This window comes from Poromitra crassiceps (assembly GCF_964638095.1).
Source record: "Poromitra crassiceps genome assembly, chromosome: 8".
Classification (NCBI taxonomy): domain Eukaryota; kingdom Metazoa; phylum Chordata; class Actinopteri; order Beryciformes; family Melamphaidae; genus Poromitra; species Poromitra crassiceps.
The window spans coordinates 3916219-3926218 of NC_139629.1; the positions used below are offsets into that span (position 1 = coordinate 3916219).

The following is a 10000-nucleotide window of genomic DNA, read 5'->3' on the forward strand; positions in this document are numbered from 1 at the left end:
CACACACACACACCCGTGCACACACACTCCTTAAACCACGGACACGAGGTGGGGATTAGGTTCTTCACTCTCTGACTGCTGGTATCTCTCTCATGGAAAAGACCTGATCCCAGGATATTCCTCTTCCATCTTCCTCTCACTCTGCTGGAACATCCAGGTGGAGGAGAAGCTCTGAGCCTGAGCAGTGAGCACACACTGATAGATGATCCAGCTCACTGACTGAGCCTGAGCAGTGAGCTTAGATCAGGGGCACTCAATTAAAATTCAAAAAGGTCCAGTTAGAGAAAATGTCCTCAAGCTAAGGTCCGGAACATTGTAACGTAGCTTGCCCTATGATTCAGTGCCATTGAACTCAATGATTAAAGTAGCCTAATAGTACGTCTGTATGTAGTCAACAACTGACTGTTAAATCAAAATAAACATCAACAATGCTTATTTACAGTTTTCATATTTAACTGGATTAATTATAGCTACATAACTAGCCTACTATAATAAATAAATGTTCTTTTCTCATTTCAAGTAAAATAATGCATTTACAAATAACATACAACAGAGTGCTTTGGAAAAATGTGCATCTTAAAATGAAGTGCTTTAATTTAAGAGAAATGCGTTTCCCCTTTTCTTCACTCCATTTCACATTTAACACTCTCAGCCAACAAACAACCTTTTCTCTTGAGATAAGTGAGCTCGGTATCTGTCTGTCGGTCTGTCTGTCGATCAATGCAATTGCAATGCAAACCTCGCATGCCCTTGCGTTGGGCAGTGAGTGTGCCCTGGTGTGTGTTTGCTCATGTGTGGCGCTTCCATAGACCGGTCAGGATCGCACCGCACTTCACACGAGACATACTGGTTTTGATCTGCCCGTAAGAACAATGAATGGACGTGTAAGAGTGGTTTCTTTTGAGCACACCATGTGAAATTACTATCTCTCGCCTCAACTCGCCTCTGTCCGTGTGTCTCGCAGCACCACTGAGAACCAATATTACCGTAAAGACTAGAAAAGCATGTGCCGGTTAAAATAGAAACGCTCCGTGAAAATGTAAGTTATCAATGATTTGTAGGTTACAGGGCTCGGTCCGGATAGGACGGCATCTCGGTCCGGATGCGGACCGGAGTCCGGACTTTGAGGATCGCCGGCTTAGATGATCCAGCTCACTGACTGAGCCTGAGCAGTGAGCTCACACTGAGAGATGATCCAGCTCACTGACTGAGCCTGAGCAGTGAGCTTAGATGATCCAGCTCACTGACTGAGCCTGAGCAGTGAGCACACACTGATACATGATCCAGCTCACTGACTGAGAGGGGAAAAGAACCCGTAGCCGAGCGCTGGATGAAGACCACGTCTTCCCCTTTGCCTTCCTTAAGCAGTGGAAAACACTCAACACCCTCTGTGTGAGTGAAGGCTGTCCACAGTCAGAAGATCCTGACCAACAAACCTTTACCTTCTAGCCTGGCTCCACACCTTCGAAGCCACACCCACTCCACAGTTGTGAATTTGGCTGCTCTTGGTCTGGAATCGCCATGTGCAAACGCCTTTTCTCCAGCTGAAAATCCATTGACGTTTGACGGGCGCCGATTGGCTGACGCTGTTGTCAGTCATGCACAGCAAGAACAGCGGTGGGTTGATGTTGCCGCACGGACCGGTTTATGTGACGGACAAGTAACTTCCTGATCAGACATAAAGTAAAGAACGTGGAGGAGCTGGCTAGCATTAGCTAGCTACATTAGCTTGTGCTTGTGACTAGCTAGCAAGACTGCTGCGGCTGCCCTGCCGATTGGTTAGGGAAGACCGAAAGCCCGCCCCCTCATAGAAATGCTCTGAAGTGAGCGCAATCTCAGACGACGAGGCAATGAGTTTATGAATTGACGATGCAGTTTGAATATCAGGCTATTAGGGCTGGGTCGGTTTGAAAATTTTAAAACCGGTTCGATATTGCCGTCTAAACCGGATCGAACCGGTATACCGATTTTTTTTGTAATTAATTTTTTTTTTTTTTTTTTTTTTTTTTTTTTAAAGCAGGGCTCCCGAGTGTGGCCCATAACTGTCTGTAGTGCAACTTCAGTCCACCTGATAGCGATAATACACCTCTAAGCTGGTATTGTCAACCAGCAATGATACTGAATAAAAATAAGCAGGACACCTGTGTAACAAACACACCCTGTATTTATTTCTCATAACTATTCAGCTCAACTTTTCTTCTAAACATCAAAATAATAAATGAAATAAGACTGCTGCCTATAGTGCAACTTGAGAAAAGGCTAATAAAAACACAAGCAGTGCAATCAGAATGGATTGGCTTACAGCTGAGCTGCCTTATAAACTTCAAAACTCACAAATTCACACAATATAGGGCCTAGGCATGGGTCGGTTTGAACATTTTGAAACCGGTTCGATATTCCCCAAAAAAACGTATCAAAGCGGCTGCAGTTTGTGGCGATAATGCACCTCTAAGCTGGTATGCTGCCAACCAGCACGAACACTGAATACAAATAAGCAGAACCTTTTAACTGTAACAACACACTGTTTTTATTTCTCATAACTATTCAGCTTAACTTTTCTTCAAACATCAACATAATAAACAAAATAAGACTTTTGCCTACTAGTGCAACTTGAGAAGAGGCTAATACGAACAATAGTGCAATCAGAATGGACTGGGGAAAAAAAAATAAAAAAATAAAAAAAAAATTAAGGTTTTTTCGGTTTGCACGTGATCAAACCGGTTTGGGCTCGTATACCGAACCGAACCGGTAAAACCGGAAATCGACCCATGCCTATGTACTTTCACCAACAAACACAAATTGCCAAACTTGCCAATAACCAACACTTGACTTGTTTGTATGCTTCACTTTTTGAACTGCTAGTTTCTTGCCAGTGTAAGCTGTCAGTTATACTAGCTTCCCATTTCTTTTTTTATTTGAATTCTTTTTGGCTGTGGATTTTTGGATGAGTCTGTGTTTCGGCTGAGAAGTGTTTAGCCTGGATGGCTTACTAACTGATGTCTGCCTGGATGGCTTACTAACTGATGCCTGACTAACTGATGCCTGACTAACTGATGCCTGACTAACTGATGCCTGACTAACTGATGCCTGACTAACTGATGCCTGACTAACTGATGCCTGACTAACTGATGCCTGCCTGCAAAGCAGCCAGCCTCTTGCTGGGTCTTCTTTGTTTTAGCTGTCATACTGACATGTCTGCCTCTCCTGACCTACACTCTACATAGGTGGTGCAATTAAGCACTGGTTAATTGTTTCAAGCTTTTCTCGTGCACAGAGGGTGGGCTGTAGCGTGCACAGAGGGTGGGCTGTAGCGTGCACAGAGGGTGGGCTGTAGCGTGCACAGAGGGTGGGCTGTAGCGTGCACAGAGGGTGGGCTGTAGCGTGCACAGAGGGTGGGCTGTAGCGTGCACAGAGGGTGGGCTGTAGCGTGCACAGAGGGTGGGCTGTAGCGTGCACAGAGGGTGGGCTGTAGCGTGCACAGAGGGTGGGCTGTAGCGTGCACAGAGGGTGGGCTGTAGCGTGCACAGAGGGTGGGCTGTAGCGTGCACAGAGGGTGGGCTGTAGCGTGCACAGAGGGTGGGCTGTAGCGTGCACAGAGGGTGGGCTGTAGCGTGCACAGAGGGTGGGCTGTAGCGTGCACAGAGGGTGGGCTGTAGCGTGCACAGAGGGTGGGCTGTAGCGTGCACAGCACAGAGGGTGGGCTGTAGCGTGCACAGAGGGTGGGCTGTAGCGTGCACAGAGGGTGGGCTGTAGCGTGCACAGAGGGTGGGCTGTAGCGTGCACAGAGGGTGGGCTGTAGCGTGCACAGAGGGTGGGCTGTAGCGTGCACAGAGGGTGGGCTGTAGCGTGCACAGAGGCTGGGCTGTAGCGTGCACAGAGGCTGGGCTGTAGCGTGCACAGAGGGTGGGCTGTAGCGTGCACAGAGGGTGGGCTGTAGCGTGCACAGAGGGTGGGCTGTAGCGTGCACAGAGGGTGGGCTGTAGCGTGCACAGAGGGTGGGCTGTAGCGTGCACAGAGGGTGGGCTGTAACATGCACAGAGGGTGGGCTGTAGCATGCACAGAGGGTGGGCTGTAGCATGTGAGACGAGTACAGAGATGTTACATGAAGCAGATGTTGATGAAGGCCAGCAGGGACAAGGGAAGAAGAACAGCAGTTGTGTAATCCTTGTTTTGGACGATGAGGAGCTTATTTTTAACCGACACATCGTGGCTCTGGAGCACCCCTACTCTGAGCACAACACACACACCTCTCTGAACACTCTGAACATGAGAACGACGAGATTTATTTTGTTCACACTGTATAGAAGAAATTGAGTCAATTAATGAAAAAGTATGAAAAATGAAGTTTGAAAAATTGATGCTGAGAAGTATATTGCTGGTAAACATACATGTACACAGACACACCATCCTTCAGTTTACAAAATACTCAAACACACTTTCTTTTTCACTCTCACTTGCTGCATACTCTCTCTCTCACTCACCCTCTGTACAGTGCCTTACTCTCTCTCTCTCACTCAGGCCTTGGCCACACTGATCCGTGGTGTCTGTCCATGTGCATTCATTTCTCTGTTCACTTCCATTCATTTTCAATGACAGCTGTCCGACTGTCTGTGGAGCACTCAGAAGCGTACGTATCCAGAAAATTTGCATACGTTTTGATGGACAGAAAGTTGAAGAGGGATGAACTTTTTTTGGATGGACGTATCGGATGGTCGGATAGTCACTGTCCGTTTAGCCCAGGGGTGCCCACACTTTTTCAGCTTGCGAGCTACTTTTAAAATGACCAAGTCAAAGTGAGCTACCAAGCATATTTATTTATATATATATACACTGAGTATACAGTGGAAAACAGTGGAAAACAGTGGAAAAACAGTGGAAACAGTGGAAAAACAGTGGAAAAACAGTGGAAACAGTGGAAAAACAGTGGAAAAACAGTAAAAAATTTTTTTTTTTTTTTTTTTTTTTTTTTTTTTTTTCCTTCCTCAATGCCATGCGATCGACCACACTACCTTCGCGATCGACCGGTCGATCGCGATCGACGTATTGGGCACCCCTGGTTTAGCCAATCAGAGTTGAGGTCTCGAGAGGAGGCGTTCCGAGATTTGTTTCAACTTTTCAAAGAAGATGGCGGCCGAGGCGGTGAAGGAGGCTATAATTAATGCTGTGTACACCATCCCGCTGTTGTACAACGTGATAGTCAGTGTCACCGTCTGATTTCACCATCTAATCTGGTCATTCAGTGGCATTTTATTGCCACATAAGTAACGTAGCGCACAGAGCTAACAGCTAGCTGACGCCAGCTTTCTTCTTCTCTCGGTTTATAGGCGGGTCGCTGACACCTCCAAGGTGCTTACCGCCACCTGCTGTGCAAGTAGGTTACTTGTACATGTAACGGACATAAATCTATCCGTCTATCTGTTCTGTCCATTTTCTGATGGATCAGCGTGGCCAAGGCCTTACTCTCTCTCTCTCTCTCACTCACCCTCTGTACAGTGCCTTACTCTCTCTCTCTCTCTCTCACTCACCCTCTGTACAGTGCCTTACTCTCTCTCTCTCTCTCTCTCTCACTCACCCTCTGTACAGTGCCTTACTCTCTCTCTCTCTCTCACTCACCCTCTGTACAGTGCCTTGGGATGTCTGTTCAATTGCTGGATGTTGAGTGACTGCTGAATACATGTGATGCTGGTTAGTATGACTGGGTCAAGCTCCTTCCCCAGGTTCTCAGCTTCAAAGCAGTGTCTCAGACAGCGGGGCTTAGATGTTTCTCCTTTTTGCTCCAGTGTCACAGTCTTTAAGGAGGGACCTGCTCTCCTCAGCTGCTTGCTTCCAGACATGTCGCACTACATGCTTACTAATCAGCAAGGCAGATAGTTTGGATATATCTTCTTTTTTCAGTCTGTCACTCACTGGTAACTGCCTAGTATCAAATGGCAAAGATTTAGGTAAGCTGTTTAACTGCAAGCGGTTTTGGTTGGCGTTAGCCTTGATATTGAAGAAGTGAGCTTGTGACTGCAAGGTTGTGGGTTTGAATCCTGGGCTGCCTGGGAAAATCCTGCCAGGGAAAGAGAATCAGGAGTGCTGTGGAGAGACTGTGGTTGTACTGGTCCCAGTCAGGTCTGTTGGTAGTGGTACATATAAAAGTTGGAAAAAGTCTTAAAATAAATGATTGAAATTCAGTTATTAATCTTCTTAATATTTTTCCCCCCGATTTTTTTATCCCATTTTTATCCCCCATTAGTGCTAATTTAATTTATTTATCCTGGTTGCTACTCCACACTCTGTCGATCTGGGGAGAGCCGAAACTGGCTCCATGCTTCCTCCGAGACATGGGCAGTTAGCCAGCCGCTTCTTTTCACCTGACAGGGGAAGCTTCATCGGTAGGACATAGCACGTGGGAGGTTCACGCTATTCCAACCAGTTCCCCTCCCTCCGAACAGGCGCCCTTAACGACCAGAGGAGGAACCACATTAGCAACCAGGATATTGCATGTTTTGGTGAGGGGTTCCTATATGAAGGAAACCCCCAGGGGGCACGGGGAGAACATGCAAACTCCACACAGAAAGGCCCTTTTGACGACCCCACCCGGGCGGTGGGCACTAGAGGACAGAAATTCAGTTATTAATGATGGGTTTCTTTGCACATGTTCCTTAAGAGCAGCGTTGTTTATTTATAGAGCAGAGGTTCCCAGACTTTTCAGACCAAGTACCACATGCACCAAACCACATTTCCCAAGTACCACTTCCCACTGTGGCTACCAACTTTTCCCCACATGAAAAAAGATCACTGATCTAACCATACAAATAGCATCAGAAACGCTAAATACAAGTAGGCTTGTTGTGAGTCAGACCGCAAATAACCAACACATAAACAGATATACATCTTAATTGCTGATAGGCTGACAGTCAGCAAGGCTCTTGAGTACCACCAGGTGGACCACAGTTTGGGAATCACTAGTCTAGAGCTACATTGTTTTGAGTTAATGTTGGTGTTTCTGGACTAATTTGACTGATGACATCCAATGAACTTTGATCTTTTCCTCTCTTTCAGAACTCGATGAACCTTCCTCCAGACAAAGCAAGACTATTACGCCAGTATGACAATGAGAAGAAGTGGGAACTGATCTGCGATCAGGTGGGTGTTTCCAGGCATATAATGTACTCTAATATACATGACATGACATATACATGTATTACATGCATATGATCTATAATGTACTCTAATATACATGACATATACATGTATTACATGCATATGATCTATAATGTACTCTAATATACATGACATGACATATACATGTATGACATGCATATGATCTATAATGTACTCTAATATACATGACATGACATATACATGTATTACATGCATATGATCTATAATGTACTCTAATATACATGACATGACATATACATGTATTACATGCATATGATCTATAATGTACTCTAATATACATGACATATACATGTATTACATGCATATGATCTATAATGTACTCTAATATACATGACATGACATATACATGTATGACATGCATATGATCTATAATGTACTCTAATATACATGACATGACATATACATGTATTACATGCATATGATCTATAATGTACTCTAATATACATGACATGACATATACATGTATGACATGCATATGATCTATAATGTACTCTAATATACATGACATGACATATACATGTATGACATGCATATGATCTATAATGTACTCTAATATACATGACATGACATATACATGTATTACATGCATATGATCTATAATGTACTCTAATATACATGACATGACATATACATGTATGACATGCATATGCTCTATAATGTACTCTAATATACATGACATGACATATACATGTATGACATGCATATGATCTATAATGTACTCTAATATACATGACATGACATATACATGTATGACATGCATATGATCTATAATGTACTCTAATATACATGACATGACATATACATGTATGACATGCATATGATCTATAATGTACTCTAATATACATGACATGACACATGTATGACATGCATATGATCTATAATGTACTCTAATATATATGACATGACATATACATGTATGACATGCATATGATCTATAATGTACTCTAATATACATGACATGACACATGTATGACATGCATATGATCTATAATGTACTCTAATATACATGACATGACATATACATGTATGACATGCATATGATCTATAATGTACTCTAATATACATGACATGACATATACATGTATGACATGCATATGATCTATAATGTACTCTAATATACATGACATGACATATACATGTATTACATGCATATGATCTATAATGTGCTCTAATATACATGACATGACATATACATGTATTACATGTATGATATGATCTGATGTAGCCGCTGCAGTATTAATGAGTGATTAAGGCTGGAGACATTTCCTCAATGGATGTCATCAGTGATGTCACTTGAGCAATTGTGCATTGTGACATCACTGATGATGTCATAGGCATTGTGAAAGCATCAGTGATGCCCAGTACATGTTGTGCTGAACAGTAGAAAGTAGCCCCGGTGGCACTTCGACTTTAACACCAGAGAAGGTACTGTCTCAAAGACTCTCTTAACACCAGAGAAGGTACTGTCTCAAAGACTCTCTTAACACCAGAGAAGGTACTGTCTCAAAGACTCTTAACACCAGAGAAGGTACTGTCTCAAAGACTCTTAACACCAGAGAAGGTCCGTCCAGCTCCCACGCTCTGCCCGGCTTCGCTGGTCAAGTGGGTTAAGTGGCGCAGCAGGGAGCACACAACAGTTAGCCAGTTAAAACACTGAGTCTGTCATTGGCACTGTTGCTGCGTGTGGAAAATAACAGGGTGCCTCTTATGTGCGGCGAGCTGCAGTCAGACCTCGACCTCCATGGCACGGTTTTCTGCCTCTCTGAGCAGACCTCCATGGCACTGTGTTGTCTGCCTCTCTGAGCAGACCTCCATGGCACTGTGTGTTGTCTGCCTCTCTGAGCAGACCTCCATGGCACTGTGTGTTGTCTGCCTCTCTGAGCAGACCTCCATGGCACGGTTTTCTGCCTCTCTGAGCAGACCTCCATGGCACTGTGTGTTGTCTGCCTCTCTGAGCAGAGAACTCCATGTTTCTGCCTCTCTGAGCAGAGAACTCCATGTTTCTGCCTCTCTGAGCAGAGAACTCCATGTTTCTGCCTCTCTGAGCAGAGAACTCCATGTTTCTGCCTCTCTGAGCAGACCTCCATGGCACTGTGTGTTGTCTGCCTCTCTGAGCAGACCTCCATGGCACGGTTTTCTGCCTCTCTGAGCAGACCTCCATGGCACTGTGTGTTGTCTGCCTCTCTGAGCAGAGAACTCCATGTTTCTGCTTCTCTGAGCAGAGAACTCCATGTTTCTGCCTCTCTGAGCAGACCTCCATGGCACTGTGTGTTGTCTGCCTCTCTGAGCAGAGAACTCCATGTTTCTGCTTCTCTGAGCAGACCTCCATGGCACTGTGTGTTGTCTGCCTCTCTGAGCAGAGAACTCCATGTTTCTGCTTCTCTGAGCAGAGAACTCCATGTTTCTGCCTCTCTGAGCAGACCTCCATGGCACTGTGTGTTGTCTGCCTCTCTGAGCAGAGAACTCCATGTTTCTGCTTCTCTGAGCAGAGGGCAGGACGGACAGAAGATCCAGACCAGCAGTCGTTTGATAGCCACCTACCCTGAAGAGAACGCTGCTGCAGAAAAGCCTCCATGCTATTTGCTAGCAGTCGAGGGTCCTCTTTCAGTTTGGAGTGGGCTTCATGTTCCTATTTCACACATGAAGTCAAAGTAGTTGGTCTCCCACATAGATCAGTCTCATCCAACCCCAAAATGAACCGAGTGTGGGTGCAGTCTGTTAGCTATACAGCACTGTAAATCCTATAGTAGTTACCCCAAGTCCCAAGAAATTGCTGTTGCTACGACATAGACAGTCAAGTTGAGTCAACATCATCATATTGCTAAATGAG

The 10000-nt window shown here is 44.8% G+C and overlaps 1 pseudogene across 1 annotated transcript in view; it reads left to right on the forward strand.

Annotated features, from left to right (window-relative positions):
* Positions 1 to 10000, forward strand: part of LOC310781640 (formin-like protein 2 pseudogene) — a 63595-nt pseudogene that overhangs the window by 40755 nt on the left and 12840 nt on the right. Inside the window, exon 2 of the transcript XR_014554059.1 lies at positions 7048 to 7131. The product of XR_014554059.1 is annotated as a formin-like protein 2 pseudogene (transcript). The remainder of the gene's footprint in view (positions 1 to 7047; positions 7132 to 10000) is intronic.